The sequence below is a fragment of the Cygnus atratus genome, chromosome 1 (genome assembly GCF_013377495.2).
Source record: "Cygnus atratus isolate AKBS03 ecotype Queensland, Australia chromosome 1, CAtr_DNAZoo_HiC_assembly, whole genome shotgun sequence".
Taxonomy (NCBI): Eukaryota; Metazoa; Chordata; class Aves; order Anseriformes; family Anatidae; genus Cygnus; species Cygnus atratus.
The window spans coordinates 113,105,132-113,124,826 of NC_066362.1; the positions used below are offsets into that span (position 1 = coordinate 113,105,132).

The window sequence follows — 19,695 nt, forward strand, 5'->3', positions numbered from 1 at the left end:
GGGTGTGTTTTTTTTTTTTATAATTATTATTATTTTTTTCTTTTCCTTTCGCACCTTCCCGAAAATATAAAAAGTTAATAAAAAATAATAAATTGTGCCCCCCCCGGTGAGGCGAGCAGCTGAGCCCCCCGGCGTGGGCACGGGCTGTGGCTGCGGCGTGAGGGGAGCAGAGCCGGTTCGTGAGGGAGGAGGAGGAGGAGGAGGAGGAGCGGGGAGGCAGGGAGGGGGAGGAGGTAGCGGCTGGCAGGCGGGGGAGGGAGGGAGCGAGGAGTTCCCGGGGGCTCGGTACGGCGCTGCGCTTCCCCCCCCCACCCCTCCTCCTCCTCCTCCTCCTCCTCCTCCTCCTCCTCCTCCCCCCGCCCGCCCGCCCGCCGCTGTCCCCGCGCTGCCTGCCGGGGCTCAGGCCGCCACCGCCGCCGCTGAGCCGCTCCGATCCGAGGCGAGGCCGGGCCCCGCCGTTGCCGCCGCCGGGCGCTGCGCAGGTTTGGAACGCGCGCCATTTTGTGAGCGATAGAAAACCCAGCCCGGCCGGGAAGCGCCGCGGATCCGCCCGCCGGGCCGGGCCGGGCCCCCTCCTCCTCCTCCTCCTCCTCCTCCCCCCTGCCCGCCGCGCAGGGAGGAAGGCGCGCAGCGGGCAGACCCCGCCGCGGGACGCTGCCTGCCGTGTGCCCCGAGCCGCGCAGGGCCCGAGCGCGGCGGGGCGGCCGGGCTGCGGACCGGGAGGGAGGCGCCGCCGCCGCCGCACCGGGGCCCCGTGTTCCGAGGCCGGGCGTTGCGAGGAGAGAGGCCTCGAGCGAGCGAACGAGCGAGCGACCGGGAGGAGCCGCGCCGGAGCGCGGGGCCCGCCGCCCCCCGGACGGGTAAGCGAGCCGCCCGGAGCCGGCGGCGCCGAGCTGCGCAGCGGGACGAGCTGGGGCCGCCTCCCGGCCCGGCCCGGCGCGGCCGAGGGGGGCGCAGCGCGGGGGCAGCCCCGCTGCCATCTTAGGCGCGGAGGACGAGGAGGAGGCGGCGGCGAGGGCGCGGGGGGCCCGGCGAGACCCTGAGCGGAGCCGGCAGGGCCCGCGGCCGCGCCGGGCGTTGGGGCCGGCCTCCCTCCCTGCCTCCGTCCTTCCCTGCCGGGACCGGGCGGCGGCCTCCGCGGCCCTTTCCCCCTCTCGGTGTCCGGGAGAGGCCGAGCCGGGGAAGCGGAGCCGCCGGGAGGGCCCCGTGCCCGGGGATATGGAGGAAGGGAGCTCGCCGGGATCCCCCGGCCCCGCTGCGCAACGCCCTGCGGTGGGCGGGCGGGAGCGGGGGGCGGCAGGAGCTGGGCCATCAGCTGGGCAGGCACCTGTTGTGGCCCGGGCTGCGGGGGCCTGCCCTCGGGGGGCTCCCCTGGGGCTGCAGGGGATGGTGGAGGCCGGTGCAGGAGGGCTGCAAGTCTGTCTCAGGGTGCTGTCACCACGCCGGGTGGGGGAGAAAGGGTGAAGCGCTTGGGCGTAGGTACGCAGAGGGCTCCTGGGGTTGAGCGGCTAGCTGACGGGGCTTTTAGGAAGAGAGGGAGCCCATCTGAGGCTTTCCCTCCCACCGGCGCAGCATCAGAAAGCACAATTAGAAGTCCCGTAATTTGAAATTTCGAAATTGGTGCATTTTTGAATCGCAGTCAGCTTTGAAGTTCTCGGTTTAGTCCGTCCAAAGACTATGTAGGGGTTCTTTGATCGTGTGTCTAGATTGCTGCTGTTACTTAGTTCTCCTATTACTCCACAGTCATTGGGGGAAATAAACATTCATTGTTCTTTAAAATTAACAAAGGAAGAATATCTGGCTACAAAATAAATCAACAAGCGTGGTTTTGACAACCTACTGTTTTAATCCCAATGAGAGCGTGGTAACAACTTTGGCCAGTAGGTATACATAGTCACTTTTACATGGGTATAGCATTGTAGGGACCTGTCTGAGGACAAGGTAACAACTTGTTTTATAACTGTATTGGTAAAGCTGAAGAATACGTCGATGATGTCTGGTGATAAATAAGCAAATGTATTGTTCGTAGTGGTGCTTAGTTATCTGCTAGTAACTGAGCAGAATTCAACTTATCTCTTTGGATTAGTGTAGCCCAAAGAAGTTTTGGTAAAACTTGTTTCTCTTTTTCTGTACTCCCCCAACCTCTGTAGGTTGGATATTTTTTGGAAAATTAATTATACTTTATAGAATTAGAATAATATCACTGAAAATAACTCTGAATATGAGCTAGTATTTGTTAACTATTATCTCTATATATTGAGTGAACTCTGTGTGTATCTATATCGACTACTTTTGTAGGCTATGCTTAATGTTTTTGGCTTATATGAAGTATTTAGAACCAGAGCCACGTTATTTGCAATCTGAAGTAGAATGCATGTGATAAATTTACATTTATTTTGTGAATTAAAAATTGTATCAAAGTTTGTGAAGCTTATTGAGGTTTTTTTTTCAGTGAACTAAGCAATTTGTTCAAAATTGAGTACAGGGCATGATCATCTTAAATCACAGAAAGAGGGCAATTCCTTCTCTGAAATTGTTGCATACACATTTATACATTACAGTAGTTTAATATTGTTTCCAGGCAAAGGGGTACGGAAGTCTGTTATGTGATCAGTTCCCAAATCAATACTCAGGTGGGTTTAGGAGGTGCCATTGGAATCCCCTCCCCCGTGCTGGACAGTTACAGAGAAGCAGCAACAAGGATAATTTTACCTAATAGCAGCCAAGTGTTCTCTATCTCAGTGTCAATTTATGGGTAGCATCCCCTCACTTGTGTAAAATAAGGATGTAGTAATCAGGAATTTAACAATTTTTAAAGTATGTGGGTTTTGCATGGACTAGGAATTAACATGCGATGACCATAAATGACTTCTAAGGCTGGTAGATAGTTTACACAAAGTAGAAAAACGTGACTGGAGTCAAGTAAAAACTGTGTCTCCTCGAAGCTTTTAAAGTAACATTTAACTAGGACATACTTGCTAACATGTATATTGTATTTTAAAACTCTTAATTCCAATAGGACCTTGTGAAGAAACGTGTCTGGGCTAACTGTTTGGTTAGGCTTTGCCTTAACGACCTTACTGTGAGATTTTTGTTATTTTAGCTCAAATGAGTTAGTCAACACCTTAAAATATAACATGAAAAAGTCCATTCCCATTAGGTTATGCTAACATGTATGAAGCTGTACCACCTGCTCGTATGGTAGTGTGCAAGAAGACCAGTTAATAAAACTCATGAAACCCTGTACCTTTATTTGCTATGATGCTATTTTATGGTTTTACCTGAACTGAAAAAGGGTAGTGACTCTTTCCAAAGAAGCAATTTTCTTGCTATAGTTAAATTCTCTCTTCAGTGTTCCTCTTAAAACCTCTTTATTTCAGGTGGTTTTAACCCTGGCTACAGGACTGTAGGTTGAAAGTTGCTGTTACAACTTAAGTTCTTGAGAAGGAATTGAAGACTGGTATATGTTTAGTCTTTCTGTAGTAATTTTTGATGCTGTTTGGACAACTACTTTCCAAAGTGAAGTAAAAATCTTTCCTGATATCTTTGTTTTATGGAAGCATGGGAGACTTGTATAACTTCTGAAATCCTTTTGTAAATAGATCCTGTTGTTGTAGAATAGGATTATTTACAGAGAACTGCTACTTTTGTCTTCATAACTGAATACAATAGATTATTTGTTAAGTTACTTTACAATTCCATCTTTTTTCCTTTTTCAGTAAGAGTTTTAAGGAACTTTTTTTTTTTTAAAAAAAGTGTAATAACTTTTCTGCTAATCAGACTCAAGTCTGATTAGTCAGACTTCTTTTTTGCTCTAAGACCGAAATAATACAAAAGCCGTTCTGAGCAAATGTTTTTCTTGTAAACTTAAGACTGGGGGAAAAAGTCAACAAGGCTTTGCAAAGAGGAATACTCTCCTTTTCCTTCCTCACCTCTGTGGGTCCTTCAAGAGGAAAGTTATGGGAGCTATAGTCTACTGAAGTTTTAAAAACACTGGAAAAAACCACCACCTTCTTGATAACTAGAAACAATTGTTCCTTCTAGAAAGACATATTCTATATGTACAGTTATATAGTACTTTCTCTTGGAGGTGACACAATATACCCATAGAATTGCAGTGACCTAATCATTAGTTGCTCGTAACAGTTTGATATCCATAGATTAATCTTTTTCCTTTATGTGGAAGGGAGATAAAATTCTGGTTTCGTTTGTTTTTATCTAAGCATATATTAAAAAATAGCTCGATTGCTTTTGCCAGTACAAATGTATTTTTTTACTTTAGGTCTTTAGTGCGTACATACCCCGGCTTTACTAGGACTTTAGCTCCATTTCCTCTAATACTCATGTATTTATGAGTCTTGTCCAATATCTGTGGGTGCTTAATTATGGCTTGCTTGTCTGAGAGCATGGATCACAAAAGCAGCTCCTTTTTTTCTTGACTGGAAAGTACACAGTGATGAGACAGCCTAACTTCCCTTCCCTTCCCTTCCCTTCCCTTCCCTTCCCTTCCCTTCCCTTCCCTTCCCTTCCCTTCCCTTCCCTTCCCTTCCCTTCCCTTCCCTTCCCTTCCCTTCCCTTCCCTTCCCTTCCCTTCCCTTCCCTTCCCTTCCCTTCCCTTCCCTTCCCTTCCCTTCCCTTCCCTTCCCTTCCCTTCCCTTCCCTTCCCTTCCCTTCCCTTCCCTTCCCTTCCCTTCCCTTCCCTTCCCTTCCCTTCCCTTCCCTTCCCTTCCCTTCCCTTCCCTTCCCTTCCCTTCCCTTCCCTTCCCTTCCCTTCCCTTCCCTTCCCTTCCCTTCCCTTCCCTTCCCTTCCCTTCCCTTCCCTTCCCTTCCCTTCCCTTCCCTTCCCTTCCCTTCCCTTCCCTTCCCTTCCCTTCCCTTCCCTTCCCTTCCCTTCCCTTCCCTTCCCTTCCCTTCCCTTCCCTTCCCTTCCCTTCCCTTCCCTTCCCTTCCCTTCCCTTCCCTTCCCTTCCCTTCCCTTCCCTTCCCTTCCCTTCCCTTCCCTTCCCTTCCCTTCCCTTCCCTTCCCTTCCCTTCCCTCTAAAGGACAGGTAAATTTTTCCATTGTTGATAAGGACAGAGGTGGGGAGTCCCAACATGAGGGACAGTGACGTTATCACATCCTCATTCATTCCAAAGTGTCCTGTCCATATGATTTACGGGGAGAGCACCAACTGAAGGGCTAGGCAGCTGCAGCAGATAGTTCCCAGTCAGCTTTGCCCAAGTCCCTACAGTATGAATACTCTGGAGCCTCTGGAGTCTGGGCAGTAGCTATTTCAGTTAGCTTGTATTGCAGACATAATCAGTTTAATTTCTTCTCTGATTTTAGCATTTCTTAAATTTGAAAGCAGTGAAAATGTTTCTGTAATTAAAATAGCATAAACTAGCACTTATTCGTAAACTTACTCCTTGCAAAGTTTCTAGGATCTGTAGCCCTAAGTACCTGAAAGTGAAACTGTAAATGAAAGTGAAATCAATTCAGCTAAGTGTCACTGTTTGTTGCAGCTGTGAGAAACCAAGCTTTCAATTTAGGTATTACATAAAGTTCCAAAGCTTTCCGGTTTTCTTTTTTTCCCAGAAATAAATAAAAACAAACTGTGATTTGAGTCAGTTAAAAGAAAGGTTAATAAAGTAGTAATACGTCTACATGTTGAATAGTTTCCTCTTTCTCTTCAATAACTGTTTGGATAGTGAAATAAGAGAGCAATGGACATGTACAAATTGCTTTCTGATGGCAGAGTTATTCTTTCAAAACAGAGTTGAAAAAACTCAGAGTGAATTTTGAGTTACTCAAAAAACCAAGCTAGTAGAATGACTAGTTGGCACAATCATCGTTAAATGTATTTTAGTGATTAAATCCAAGGTGCCAGTAAAAGTTTTAAATCCTAGTGACCTGAAAACCAATTGTTCATCAGTTTTTTTGCTTCCTGGCCTCAAACACATGCAGCTAGCGTTTTTGTTCGTTTGAAATCCTGTTTACCTCGATGTGCTTAAATCCTCGTTGGTGTCACTGTGAGCTGCGTAAATTACTAACAGCTTCTGCTGTACTTTGCCAGTGGATGTGGTGCTGAGGAGCCAACCGGAGCACAGCACATCCACTTGCTTTATAGAGGGAACAGTTTAAACTGAAGGAAGGTGTAAAAAGAAGAAGAGTCCTGTCAGGTAGAGAAGTTAAAATATCACTACTTACTCAGTTCTTTGTTTTCCTGAGCACTGTGGATTTCCTTTCGCTGACTTCTGGTCAGTCTGACCAGGTGTAATTGCAGCTCTTTTGGGTACTTAGAAATACATAACCATATATAAACACATACAGTTTTACAGGACTTATAAATGAAATACATCTAGGGTATGTGTTTGATTATAGACAAATAAAATTGTAATATACCTTCTTTCAAAATCCAATTGGTATGGAAAGCTCAATGACATTCCTTGAGCATGTTTGATTCTGGTTTCTTTGCTGTTATTCTTTCTATTTTTCTTCTAATTTGTGGATAAGCAGGCATTAATTTAATGGTATGCCAAAAATTGCAAGTTAGTGTTTGAAATGTATTGATGTCTTTGTTAATGTTACAAGAAGTGATTGTTGCTTGAAGATCTCGGCAGTTTCCCTTTCTGTAGAAGTTACTCATAAATCCGAGAAATACTGGATCATACTTGTGAAATAACACAGTTGAATATATATTTTTCCACTCTGATCAGATGCTCAGTTTAGAATCCGGTGTTCCAGTTTTTAGGGTGACTTTCCTGTCAATGTCATCACGTGCCTTCAGAAGCTGAGATTTTTATGGCAGGCCTTACGCAGGCCTGCAAATGTTGAACATCAGCGTGATTGTATATCTGTCCGTGTCTTCCCACCAAAATCACGTTTTTGCTCAAGTCAAGTTCTGCGTGTGCTAAGGCTCCAAACTTACACTGCGTTTTTCTTGCCCCCAGATCAGAAAAACTATGAGGTGCAGTGCTGGGGAGGGGTCAGTTAACTCTGCAGTTACTACAGCTTCACATTGAATGACCCTCACGACTCCTCAAGCTTTCCCTGATGGTTTATTATTTCTAATATACACTGCATTTTACAAGCTTAGATTCTAAGTGAGTTAATGTCTTCTGTGAACTATGTCTACTAGAGACAGCATCATAAATGATTCATTTATGTTGAAGGCTGAGTGGAAAAAGTATATGTGATACTGTGTTAAAAATTATAGTTGAAGGTTGTATCATAGTTAAAAGTTGTTTGGTTTTGTGTTGTGCTACTTAGAGACCTTAGCTGGGATCTGATTTCCATTCTATGTACTGTACAATGTGAAGTAAATATTATTTCTTTCTTAATTTAATTTTATGACTTCGAGATGCATACCTGTTCAATTCCTAATGTTCTCCTGTGTAGCATTTTGTTATGGCGCTGTGTAAATGTGTGCACTTGTGGTTTGTTCACTTTTCCTTCAGGTGAATAAGAAAGGCTGGGAGTGGTTGCAATTTAGTAGTCAGCTGTTGTACAAAAGTTTGATGATAGAAGGTCTAATGTTTAATAATGTGGAGGTGTGAGTAGAAGTCATTGATGATATCTGATGTCATCCTTACAAGAGGATTTCTCTCCTGGCTTTGTAGGGTTTGCTAAGTGATATTTTCACCTGTGTCTTTGACGCAGTGTGCAGTCATGGCTCGCAGTTCACAGTGTGCATATGACTCTACTTTCAGTCTTTTTGCCCATAAAAACATTCATTTACATATCTCTATGGAGTTAAATCAGCCAGTCATGTTCACACTATGGTCATGTTATAACTTTGTAAGCCTGGTGTGAAACCCTGAGAAACAGTTACACGTGTGGAAACGTTGGAATAGAAGTACTTAGCTGCTTTACCTTAGTGGTTAATGATAACATGAAAAGCTTTTTTTAATTCTTAAACCAAGATCAGCTTTGCTTCATGCGATAGAGACTTTAATGTTTTGTGTTTTTTTTCATATAAAGAGTCATTAGATTTGGAGGCAATTTCTAATTGTGTGTTTGAAAGTAATGCGTAATGCCCCTTTCCTTAAAGTAGTTTGCATAGTGCCAGACCATTGCAGCAAACTGAACTACAAATTTTTGCTAAAATATTTGTGTTAAAGTTATAAGAAGTTCATAAAGGAAGGAAAATGTACTAACATCTGTATGCAAGTCTGAGCTGTGTTTGTCTAAGGTTTTCTGTTATAAAGTATAGGTCCAACCCACTCCCCATCCCGGTTATAATGCAAGGAAGTAGTTGTATACCTGAGTAAGGGCAGTTATGGCTTTCTGCTAGATGTTCTTAGTGAGCATCCAGTTATTTCAAGACTTGGAAAAATAAGTTTAACATTTAGTTCACAAGGTTCAAGTATTGTGTTTGGAAATCACTTTCTGTTCTGCGTAATTTGCAGAAACATTTCTTCTCTAAGTGAGCTGAGGTATTTTGAAGTGTTTGTTTGAGTTTAGCTACTGTTCTAAAGGAGTCGAAATAAAAAGGTAAAATATATATAGTCATATAAGGGAATATTGATCTCCATGTTTTGTGTCTGGAGGAAAGGGGAGTATGTATGTGACAAACTCCTATTTTTAAGAGGTCTTCTGAAACTCTGGCAGTGTATCCACATGGTGCTTTGCATTTAGCAACATCAGGATGATCAGCGATATATGATTTTTGTGTGATTTGTATGCATGCAGACTATTTGTAGGGTGTAGGGCTTTAATTTAGTAATGGATAGAAGGAAAAAAAATCTCAAACTTTCTAGATTCTTATTTAAAAAGCATCTAAGGAGAAAAAGGAAAATCTAAATTGGAATAATCCCTGTTACTAAACATTTTCCTAGTAGTGAGAAGTTCATAGAAGACTTGTGTTCTAAAACTTATGAGCTCTTGATATGTATATATATATCTTCATGCTGTCCAATGTAATAAAGATTATTTCTAATTCTAAAAAAACATAAATCACAATATTTTTTTTCTTAATGATTTTTTTACATCAGGAAAATGTTTTGATTGAGATTAGCAATTTTTTTTTTCCACCGTGAAAATGATTTCTGTGTCCTTAGTTTACATTTGTTCCCTTTTAGTGCGTATTTCCAAAATTTCTTATGAAAGGGAGTGGACTCAATTGACCTTCTCTGTGCCACTCATTGTTTTATGTATCTTTATCCTAACTTTTTCTTTCCTTTGAAAGTATCCTTCTAGGCATACATACCTAAACCGGTGTTTTGCCATGCTATTGGCCTCCCTCTCTTTTCTTAAGATTTTGAGTCTTGTAGTTCCTACTAAACTTTATTGAGATGTGAGAATACGCAATTATTTCAACACAAGAGCTTGAATATAAGCTGAAGAGTTTAACCTTTAGACTTCCATATGTGGAAACTTTGCCCTTGATATTTTTCTGATACAGGGTTCTTCATGTGCTTTGCTTTCGTTCTTTCTCAGCATTACTACTATTTTTTTTAACCCTAACTTATGTTTGAGGAAAACTTTGTTCATGTGAAGCAAAGCAACCTGAGGTCTGTGATATGAGGTGAGACAAGTGCAAGCATACAGTGGGCTCAGAATACAATTTATGAGCTACATGTTACTCATTGTACGTATTCTAGAAACGATGAGCTCCCAAATTGACAGTGCCAGTTTGTTTGTACATTAGAGGAAACAGGTACTCATTGTATTCCATACGTTGTAAGTAGGGTCTTTCTCCTTACACTGTAATCACGTATACCTCTTTGTAGTTGTCTTTGAGTCAGCCATTTCCATAAAAATTCCCAAATTAAGTCAAGCACTCAGTGACAAAAATGGGAAGATTCTCTTGCTTTTAGTGTATTGACTCTGTGTCCTAGTGGAGGTCTGAACTTTCTTTTATCGTGCAGTAAATATAATTGTAGTTACAACAGGATTTTTGCTTCATTCACTGTACGGAATGGGTAGTGCTCAGAAAAGAAGCATCTGTTCAGATATAGCTTTTTGTTGTTGTTTTTAGGTATAGGTTGATGATAATTGCGTGCTGTCCAGGCTTCGCACATAGTGTGGGGTTTGTGACTTTCTCATAATCTTGAGCATGGATCAGAGTCTAGCAACTGCTAACAGATTCTTTTAGCATCTTATGAAAGCAGTGTTTTTCAGTGGTTAGGATCTAAAGCACAAGAAAAGTAATACCAGAACTGGTACTAAAAACCCCTTTCAAATTATTATTATTTTGTATCTTCCTTATTGGCAACCTTTTTTAGGGGTGATAGTAGGGGTTCAGTGATTTCGGGCGTTTTGTATAGCACTTCTTGTTGCTTTCCAAGCACAAAGCAGTTTTTGCCTCACTAACAGGAGGTGAATACCTGCTTAGGTAAGATACTTTTTAGCAAGGGAAATGAGAGGCAAAAACGGTAAAGTGACTTGCCCTGAGTTACACAGTGACATAAAAGGTGGAGCTGAGGCTGAGGGGTTTAGGCATCTTATGCCTTAGTAGCAGGATGCAAGTATTTACAGTTGCATTTGACTTGAGTTTATATTCAGAGTGCCTTGTAACTCAGAGAAGCAGTCTCTTAAGGTTGGAGAGTGACTCAGCACATCCAGATAGTGGTCTGCTCATGGAACTTAGGGTCTGTTTGGAAATTTGAGGGAATTAGAGTTAGAACTCATTTTTATCCCAAAGGGAGTTTGTGTCTTTTTTTGCTTGCAGTCTTTTGCCCCATTTGATAACATCCTTCACTTTCTGAAAGCACTGGTGGAGTATTTCAATAAATAGTATTGTTTAATGTATAGCTGCCATTTACTGTGTAGCTTTGTTTTCTGTGTGCCATCCTCCTAATGTACATCTGTTCGATGAATAAAATAGCATTTGACTGTGAAAGATTGTGTTGCAAAATGTAAGACAGAGTTGTATATCTAGCCCACCTTAATTTAAACATTTCCTAACTTCTTAGTCTTTGATTTTATGACATTTACAAAACTTTTTTTCATACAGAAAGAGACATATATGGTATTCATACAATTTGTATAATTGAAACATCTCCTTCTTCTTAGTACACCTCTGTTGCCTGAGCTATCAGGTTAACTCCAGCATCTGGCAGGACTGATTTCTCAATCTTGTGGGTCAGCCACTTGAGAGCGAGCAGTTTGGAGAACAGTGGGTTACCCGTGCAGACATAAACCAGTTGTGTAAACCACACTCCTGTATGCTTTGGTTTGGTTGGCTTTCATGAGGCGAACTTGGCTAAGTTTCTACGACATGACTCTTCCCCAGCAATAATCTGTGCTCCAGTTTCAGCTGGTCAGGCTTGTCACAGAGTCTTGAGGCACTGCTCGGTAGTAGTGGCACAGAAGAGAAGCAAATTGACAGAAGCTGGTGAGAGAAGAATGAAGCTGTTGGTCTTCTGGTACTATACCTTCGTAAATTTGGGGGAAATTTGGAAAGACTTCATTACCTCTTTTTCACCCAGATCAATACCATCTTCTAGCATGAGACAAGGCAGTAGACCGGTACGTAATTTCGGTGCATAGAGAGTGCTGCAGGGCAGCACAGCAAAGAACGGCACATTTGGAGGAAAACACAAGCGACGTTGATTCTCTCCCCGTTTTCATGGTGACCTTGCTCTCCCAAGAACTATACCTATACCAAACTTGAAATAATAGGTAAAGGAGCAAAATTGTGAAAAGCAACACTCTTGTTTTAATATTTCATTGACAAGGTCTGTGGAACATGAGCAGTATTTAAATCTGATGGCGTTGTATGTGTTGTTTTTACAGCATAAGTGTTAGCAAACTGATTTGAAGTTCATGCTGCAATATGTACAGCCACTGAAGCACTTGGAGTTGGGTTATTGAGAGAGTTATTCTAAGGCAAAGTGTGCAACAAGCAGTTCTTTGAAGGCAATTACAGCTTAAGCAGTTCCCCTTCTCTTCAGATTCTGGCTGCTTGTTCCCACCTGCTTTGTGTTGGCACAGCTGTTTGTAAGACCAACCAGTGAATCAGACTTGGAAACTGAGTTGGCTGAAATACATAATTTTATATATATAACACTTGGGTGTGTGGGGGGGTGGAGAATCAGGTTACTTTTCAGCCAGATTGGTTCCTAGACCTGGTGTACTGTGCTGCTGCTGAGACATTTGACAAGATAATGGAATGGGCTGTGTGGGTGGACAGGAACAGGGTGCCTGGAAGAGGCCGGGGTTGGTTAACTGGCTCTGAGAGCTCTGTTACTTAATGGAGAACATCGTTCGGAGGAATTTTGCCACCCCTCCTGTAGTAAATCACTGCAGTGACAGACAGACAGACGCACACATGCACACTGCCGCCCTCCCCGCCCCCTCTTCCCTCGCTCTGTGCCTCACAGAGTTTGGCTTGCTATCTCCAGTTTCCGCGCTCCTTCCCTCCGTCTCTCCTGCTGCCCTCTGACGCTCTCCTGCTCGCCTGCACTCTGACACGCACAAAATCTGCCTGACAGTCTTACTCGATAGCAAATTCTCTCTCTCTTGCTTGCTCTCTTGATACACCTCTGGTTTCTTGCACTCTTCTTGCTTGCGCCCATCTGCTGGTTCTTCCCCACTCTCACTTACTCCTTTTCTCTTCTAACTTGCGCTTATGCCCTTACTGTCTCACATCCTTTTTTACTGCTTGCTCTCTTAAGCTCCTCTTTTTTCCTCCCTTGCTCAGTCTTTCGGTCACTCAGTGTTTTCTCATCCTTGATCTTTCTCATATTTTCTCGCTTTCTCTTTTTCTCCTGCTGCTTGAGAGAACAACGCTTCTGAGAGGAAAAACTGTTTCAACTTCTAAGGAAGAAAACCTCTTAAGAAACCCAAAGTTTTTATTTATTTATTTTTTCCAAACAGTACCATAAAACAATGCAGTATATAGATTTCTTCTCAATATTGTGCTCTTCTAAAATTTTAACTTAAATTCTGTATTTCCATAAGGCAGGTATGTGCACACAAAATATAGTTTGTTGCTACTTGGAGAAACTGAAAGATGAATTAAAGTTCCTGAAGTTAATGTTCTAATGAAAGGTATTTTTCTGTCTTTGTAGGATGTGAACAGTTTATCGATAGCAAAGGGAAACTGCAGAGCAAAGAAGTTTTGTGGGTTTTTTTGGTTCTGCTGTTCAGAGGAGACAGGAAAAATGTTTCTCCTGATATTATCAACAAGGACTGGTTATGTCAAAACAAACAAACAAATAGAAAATGTTAGAAATTCCATGCTTGTTTGTCCTTTTAAAAGTGACCAGAGCTGCTGGGATTATATTCTTGTTTCCCTTCTATGCATTCAGATATGTAACATTTTTGTTGCAGTTACAGGTAAATGGTTATCAACAAAATTTAAGTTAGTTGGGAAAGTACTGGGAGTGTTGATTCCTTATATCAGAGGTGAAATTTTATCTACAGTTTAGTAATCCAAAGGTACTTCAAATAAAAATGTGGAAGATCATATAGTTGCTCTTCCTAATAGTGAGGAAAAATTTTGCATTTTTTGCGTGGCTTTTTTTCTCCTCCCATCTCCTTTGGTTCTCTAAGCCTTTGGGTGAACTGGAGCCAGGAGTACCTGAAGGCTGCAGTATGCACGGCATGCTTTCTCCACACACAACCTGATGAACATCATCTTAAGTTTTGCGTTGTTACATGAGGGAGCACTAAAAAATACCACTCCCTGAGCTTGCAGATTTTTGTTTTGTTAGGGCAGCTGCTCTAAGTCAGGTTATAAAGCAGCCTGCTATCAGGATATACATGCTAATAAGCAAACACTATTCTGGATTACAATAGCTGCCTTTGGAAATGTTCATTTGCTTCCTACCTGGTTGGTAAATAAAAGTATTACTCATAAATGTTATATCACTTCAGTGACTTGCCTGATTTTTTTTTTTTTTTTAATCCCATCCACCTTCTGTTCTGCTTTTGGTTTTGTTCTAGTCTACTTCTAAGTAAACTTTTTTCCTTATACTTGTTTTATGCATGTTTTTTTTTTCATGACTGAAGACATTCAGTGATGCCTGTGATAAACATCCTGGCATTGCTTGGTTTCTAGGAGTAGTTGAGGCCCCTCAGTCAAATAAAGATTTAGATACTTCAACTTTTAGTGAATGTCTTCCCCCTCCCTTCTTCATCAGTCCATTGTGTTTTTCATAAAGCCTCGTTTCCCTTTTTCCCTAAAATCCTTTGGGCTCATTATTCTGAATTTCAAAGCTACCCGCTTTGGCCATCTTTGTACTTTAGGATGTCATCTGTTTCCGTGACCCTCTCAGGAAAGGGAGGAAGACCGTTCAGTGTTTTCACGCTGTCTGTGGTAGATGTTATCTGTACAGGTTAGCATGTCTCTTGTTTTTTCATGGAAAACTGAGGCGCCATGAAGTTCTCCATGCTTTCTAGTAACTCCTGTAAGTCCAGTAGGAAGCTAACATGAAGTCTTCTTGAGAAAGAGCCTCTCTGAGCAAAAGAGGAAGGTTAGGCCTTGGCTGCTAAATCCATGTGGGAATCCATCTTCTGAATGTCAGTTGTGTACATGGTGTTAAAAATGGGGAAAGTTATCTTTCATGACCATCTTGACAGCCCTATTTTCATATTTGGTATTTCTCTTTTGCCTTGCGCTGGAAACTGTTGTATGAAGGGCTGCAGAAATGAGTCCATGAAGCTGCAATTGGTCTGTTTATTGCACCTGATGTGAGCTCTGAATCTGTTGCTCCTCTCTTTTGCTATGCCCCTCCAATTTCATACATTGCTCTGCTGTTTCAGATGTGTCCAGAAATACGGTGTTCTTAAGGACACCTCTTGGCATCATCCGCGTAGTGTGTCAGATCACACTTGTGACCTTTTAGTTGAGCTTTTTCACAAAATGGAAAAAAGAGCAGCTCTGTATCAAAAGTTATCTTTTTACAGTAGTTCTTTTAAAAAGCACAGCACGTGGCTACATGAAACACACCAGTTCAGTAACATTAGTAGACAATTAGAGAAAAATTCTGTTTGATAAGCGGCTTTGTTTTGGAGTCTTTCCATCTAGCAGGCTATTCTTGGTAGTCTGCAAGGACTTCAGTCAGACAGTAAAGATTTTCTTTCCGTTATATTTCCTGGATACCTCAGACACGATGATCTTGAGTACTGTTTGGAGGTCCGTGAGGTCAGGATTTCAAAGCCTTTTGTGTTTTATTTTTTTTTTTTAATTTTTTGTCCTCATTTCTTTCCTGCAACCCACCTAATTAAAATCATTTTAGGAATTTTTGTCAGGTAAAGGCACCGCAGTAAACCAAGCTCCCCTGGACAGAACCCTAGCATCTTCTGACGCTGTTGGAGAGACTATTAAATAACCAGAAAGATGCATTATCTTCGCATGTCTTTTAGCATTACTTAAATGGATAATTTTATCGGTGTTAGTGCAATGTCTGCTTCTTGAACAACTGACAGATAACTTGCATTTGAAGAGCATTAGCTTGATTAGTTAATGCCCAGCATTTGTATGCTGGAATTGCTGGAGTTCATATAAACAATCCCAAAGTTTCAACTTCTTCCATTTGGTCTTTGAATTTCATAAAACCCCAGTTAGACAAGATTCTTCTGAAAGGCCTCAGAGTTTTTTCTCATAGAGGAAATACATCTTGATGAGAGATGTATCTTAGACTTTTTTCTTACGACTGCTATCAGAGAACATTCAAAAATGAATTCCGTACATCTCCTTCATAGTGACTGCACTCAGAAGGGGATTCAAAACATTATCTCAAGTTAGCAGACTAAGCTTGGGCTGCAAGTTCAACACAGTTATTTAAAAAAAAAAAAAAGGTTTAAAAAAAAAAAAGTTCTTCTGAGTCCTTTAAAGCCTTTAGGATATCAAAATGTGGCAGATTTCTTCAAATAATTTAGCATCATGCCTGTGTGTGAAACCCAGTAAGCAGACCCGAACGAAGTTGGTTTTCGTTTGGGTCAATCAGTGTTAGAGCAGTGAGGTCTGGGAAAGGGAGGAATGTGTCAGAATGTTGTCCCCCTTCTTTTTTTCTTTTGTAGCAGGAAATGTTTAGATTTGCTTAACAATTGTGTGCTCCTTCATCCTTGGTTTTAACCTTTTGCTGTTACCCGAGTGAAAGCAAACTCATGTTTGTTGTGGGCTGTGTGTGTGTGTCGGTGACACAAGGTGTAACCTGTTGCAAACTTTGAACTCTTAGCTGTTGAATTCAAATAGGGTCACCTTACAGTAAAGTCTCTGCAACCTTTTGTTAGATTCATAAAACGCTTTCCACACTAGAAAGTCCTTGTTTTTGATATCGATAGGTAGGAAATAATACAGGTTTATACAGTTTTAGTGGTGATTGGCAATTCATTTCGCTTGATGAAAGGGTGTCATGGTTTCCTGGTCTTTGAAGGCTCTTGAATGACTAGATCTTTCTGTGGGCTATTCCATACCTTCACGGGGGGCAAGGCTTGTTGAGGAATTACTGGCTGAAATTCTAAGAAAGCTGGATTACATTATGACGAATATGCTCTGAGCTTAGTGATGTTTTTTTTTTTTTTTTTTTTTTAATAGAAGAAATAAGAATGATTTCTTATTTGGCCCAGCAAGTGTACTGGAGTCTCTGATGAGCTACCTGCAACCATGTTTTATAGGGACATAGAGCTACCATGCGTATTAGATGAAATTTCTATTCAGTGTGATGATAAACGTACCCCAGTAAAGCTTTTGCTGGTTGCTGTGTGCCCACTGTCTGTGCTGGCTTTTCTCCCTTTGTGTGCGTGTGTCCACATCCACGTGTTTATATGAGTTGAATAGGGTGTTTGAATTCTTCCTAATGACTCATAATGCCATTTAAAATTCTCCAGACTTTCGCTGCCTACAACCTGTGCAGTATGGCGTATCTTGGGACGTATCAAGATTACACTTAATGGCAGGGATGGAGGCTAGCAACATAGTAAAACAAGACCTCAGAGTTTTAAATGTGAAAAATAAGTATTTTGACTTCATCACTAGAATACATGAAAATTTACTGAAGTTTAATTCATCTCCTTCTTCAATGAGAGTTTTCTAGGTCACTGGTTCCTTAACTGGGGAATAAGGCCATGGTAAATGAACTACAGATGGAACTTAAAGCCATATTGCATTGTGTTAAGTTGAAAAATTGTTAGCATGATTAGTATTTTATTTAAAAAAAAAAAAAACCAACACAAAACTTTGGGGCTGACAGTGGTCTGTATTCTAATAAATGTGTGGGCTGTAGTTCTGGAGTGAATGATGTGAGGTAAAAGTGGAATCATTTATTTATTCATCTTTATTTATTCATTGCGTTGAAGGAACAAAGAGGGGAAAACCCATTTGTGCAGTTTTTTGCTGATCTACTTAGCCTTGTCTTTACCATAGTTTTGGAGTGCCTCGTGATGCTATGTGCATTGGAGATTACCTCACGAGCATGATACAAGAGTTACAGTAATTTCCTACTTCAAAGGTGGCTTACGAGATGGAGAGGAATTAAGCTCGATCCTCTGACGGGCTTGGGGCTGTCATCGTGGCAACACCTACCTCGTCGGTGCCTGGGTGTTGCAGGGGAAGCAGCAGTCAGAAGTCAGGATAGGTTCTGCGACCCAGCTGGTTTGCCAGCAGCCGAATCAGATGACAAGGGACTGTCCCTCTGTCCGCTTTCTCCCTTGTCTGTACATTATTGTAAGTTCTCTTTCTTGGTGCTTTGGCTTTACCTTTCTATGCGGGGCCAGCTTAAGAAGCAAAGTACAAAAGGCTAATGATATATATAAAAGGTAAAATCGTTACTGCCAATTTAGCTACCTGAACTGTTTCATCATGAGGTGGAAGAGCGCCAGGAAGATGAGCCTTGCTTGTGACTTGGGCCTTTCTGTTCAGCAGGAGCCCTGAGCCTGGTCAGCTTGTGTAGCCGTACGCTTAGTGTGGAGTTGTGTAATGGGACACAACCTGGGCTAGCGTATTTGTGGCACAAAAAGTACCTGACAAAGATGTGAACGGTGTTTGGTTGGGTTGTTAGCTCATTTTGCCATATATTCAGTGTGAAAACTGAAGCTTTCCCCAGGAAAGGGGCAGAACTGTGCACCTGGGGAAAAGGGAGCGGGCCTGCCCTTCCTGGAGGTGGTGGCCTGTCAGATTGCCTTGGTTATAAGGCATAATTTCACCTGTAGATCCAGCATCGTGCCCTAAGCACTCAGTGCTTTAAACGTTTTTCAGAATGGAGTTTTAATAGCTCTTACATTCTTTGGGGAAGCTGTCCAAGCTATCCCTGGAGGATATCCCTTCTAAATTAAGAGGTATTTTCAAAATTGTACTTTTCTGGAAGATGCTTATGACAGATTCAGAGTTCTTTATTCTGGAATTAGGCATCTGAATTATTTTTAGAAAGCTGTGGAAATTTGTTTTAAGCAGGTCCAGAAGGAGCTGGGAGTACCATCGTTTCCATCATTTAGACCTCAGCTGGTAGAGCACGGGCGTGAGCTATAAATGAGCCTCCATTCAGCGTCTTCCTCAAGTGAAGAGAATCCAAACTCATTCCTGACTTGCAGTGAGACTATGTAGATCGCCTGGCCTTTCACATGTTCTAGGAGACTGCCTACAAGTCCCACTTAATCTGTACAAAAGAGAATTAAAGAATGACAGCAGAGGGGAAGAAAAGGAAACATGACTCTCCAGTCCAGCGATTAGCGCGCTTACCTTAAAGGAAGAGGAAGAAGAACGTTTCGGGGGTTTAGTCAGTGCTTATGCCTTTTACAGGAAATGGCTCCTGGGTAATGTTTTGTTTTCGCAGTGAAGAGATACTCTGTGAGTTGCGCAAACGTGGGGCAACCACCAAGTTAGGAGTGCTGAATGGTATGCAAATAAGATGTAGGGAGTGTGGGAGAGCGTAGATGGGACATCGAATAGTCAGCAGCAGTGGGATTATTTTCAACTCTTCAGTTGAAGGAAGGAGCTTTAACACTAAGTAATTTTTATAATGAAGTTGATTTCCTGAAGGACGTATTCTGACAAATTGTGTATTTACATTTGTTAATTCATATGGTAAAATAAAAGTACCCTGTGATATTTTTTGAAATGTATTAGAGTGTATGTGTTGAGTGCAGTTCATAAGAAATAATGGCATTGTGCTTATGTTAGAGGTGTCCTGAACTCTGAAAGCAGTGCTTTTCTTCAGCTCCTCCAACTTGAGGTCTCATAAGATGATGGAAATAATGTCCCCTATGCGATTGCTGCAGTAATTCAGGATAGAAGCATTTTTGCTTCAGAATTCAGATACCTCCTTTACTGTTGCATTGGTCAAACTGAGTTAGGACTTAAGGCATATGGAAGTCTCTGCGTATGTAGGCTAGAACACCAAGAGCTGAATAGTAAGGATACCGGATTTTATTGTGATGAACATTTTTTTGTTCACTTTGCTGTCAGAGGAGTTTGTAGTTGGCAGGCCTGATTAAATTTATTTCTTCAAATTTATTTATGTAGACTATTATGACAGACACAAACTATATATAGAAGAGCCTGTAAACATTTCACTTGTGTTCCAGAAGTAGAGGTGGGGTCTGTAACTAGTGACATCAAACCAGATGTTAGCTGTGGTCTTCGAGGTGCTTTGTGGCAGTTTGGCAAGAATTATGCTTTTTGGTCGACAAACTTGGTTTGTTTAGATAATGAGCTATTTAGGCAAGGATCTCCATTTTATTGTGTGTCACACAGCACCTAAGGCGATGAAGTTCTCCCTCCGTAAGTAGAATACCCCACTTTCTATTTCAGCACAGTGGTAGAGCAT

At 41.9% G+C, this 19,695-nt stretch overlaps 1 protein-coding gene across 3 annotated transcripts in view; it reads left to right on the forward strand.

The window, feature by feature from the left end:
• The first annotated feature begins 227 nt into the window (after positions 1–227).
• The window catches only part of DYRK1A (dual specificity tyrosine phosphorylation regulated kinase 1A), a 91,339-nt gene continuing 71,871 nt past the window's right edge, over positions 228–19,695 (forward strand). The window contains exon 1 of one of the 3 annotated variants that reach the window (XM_050714420.1): positions 228–285. The gene's annotated coding sequence lies outside the window, so the exon portion shown is untranslated. Of the gene's footprint in view, positions 483–780; positions 861–19,695 lie in introns of those variants that run through there. The other 2 variants (XM_050714419.1, XM_035545918.1) reach the window with 2 other exon arrangements.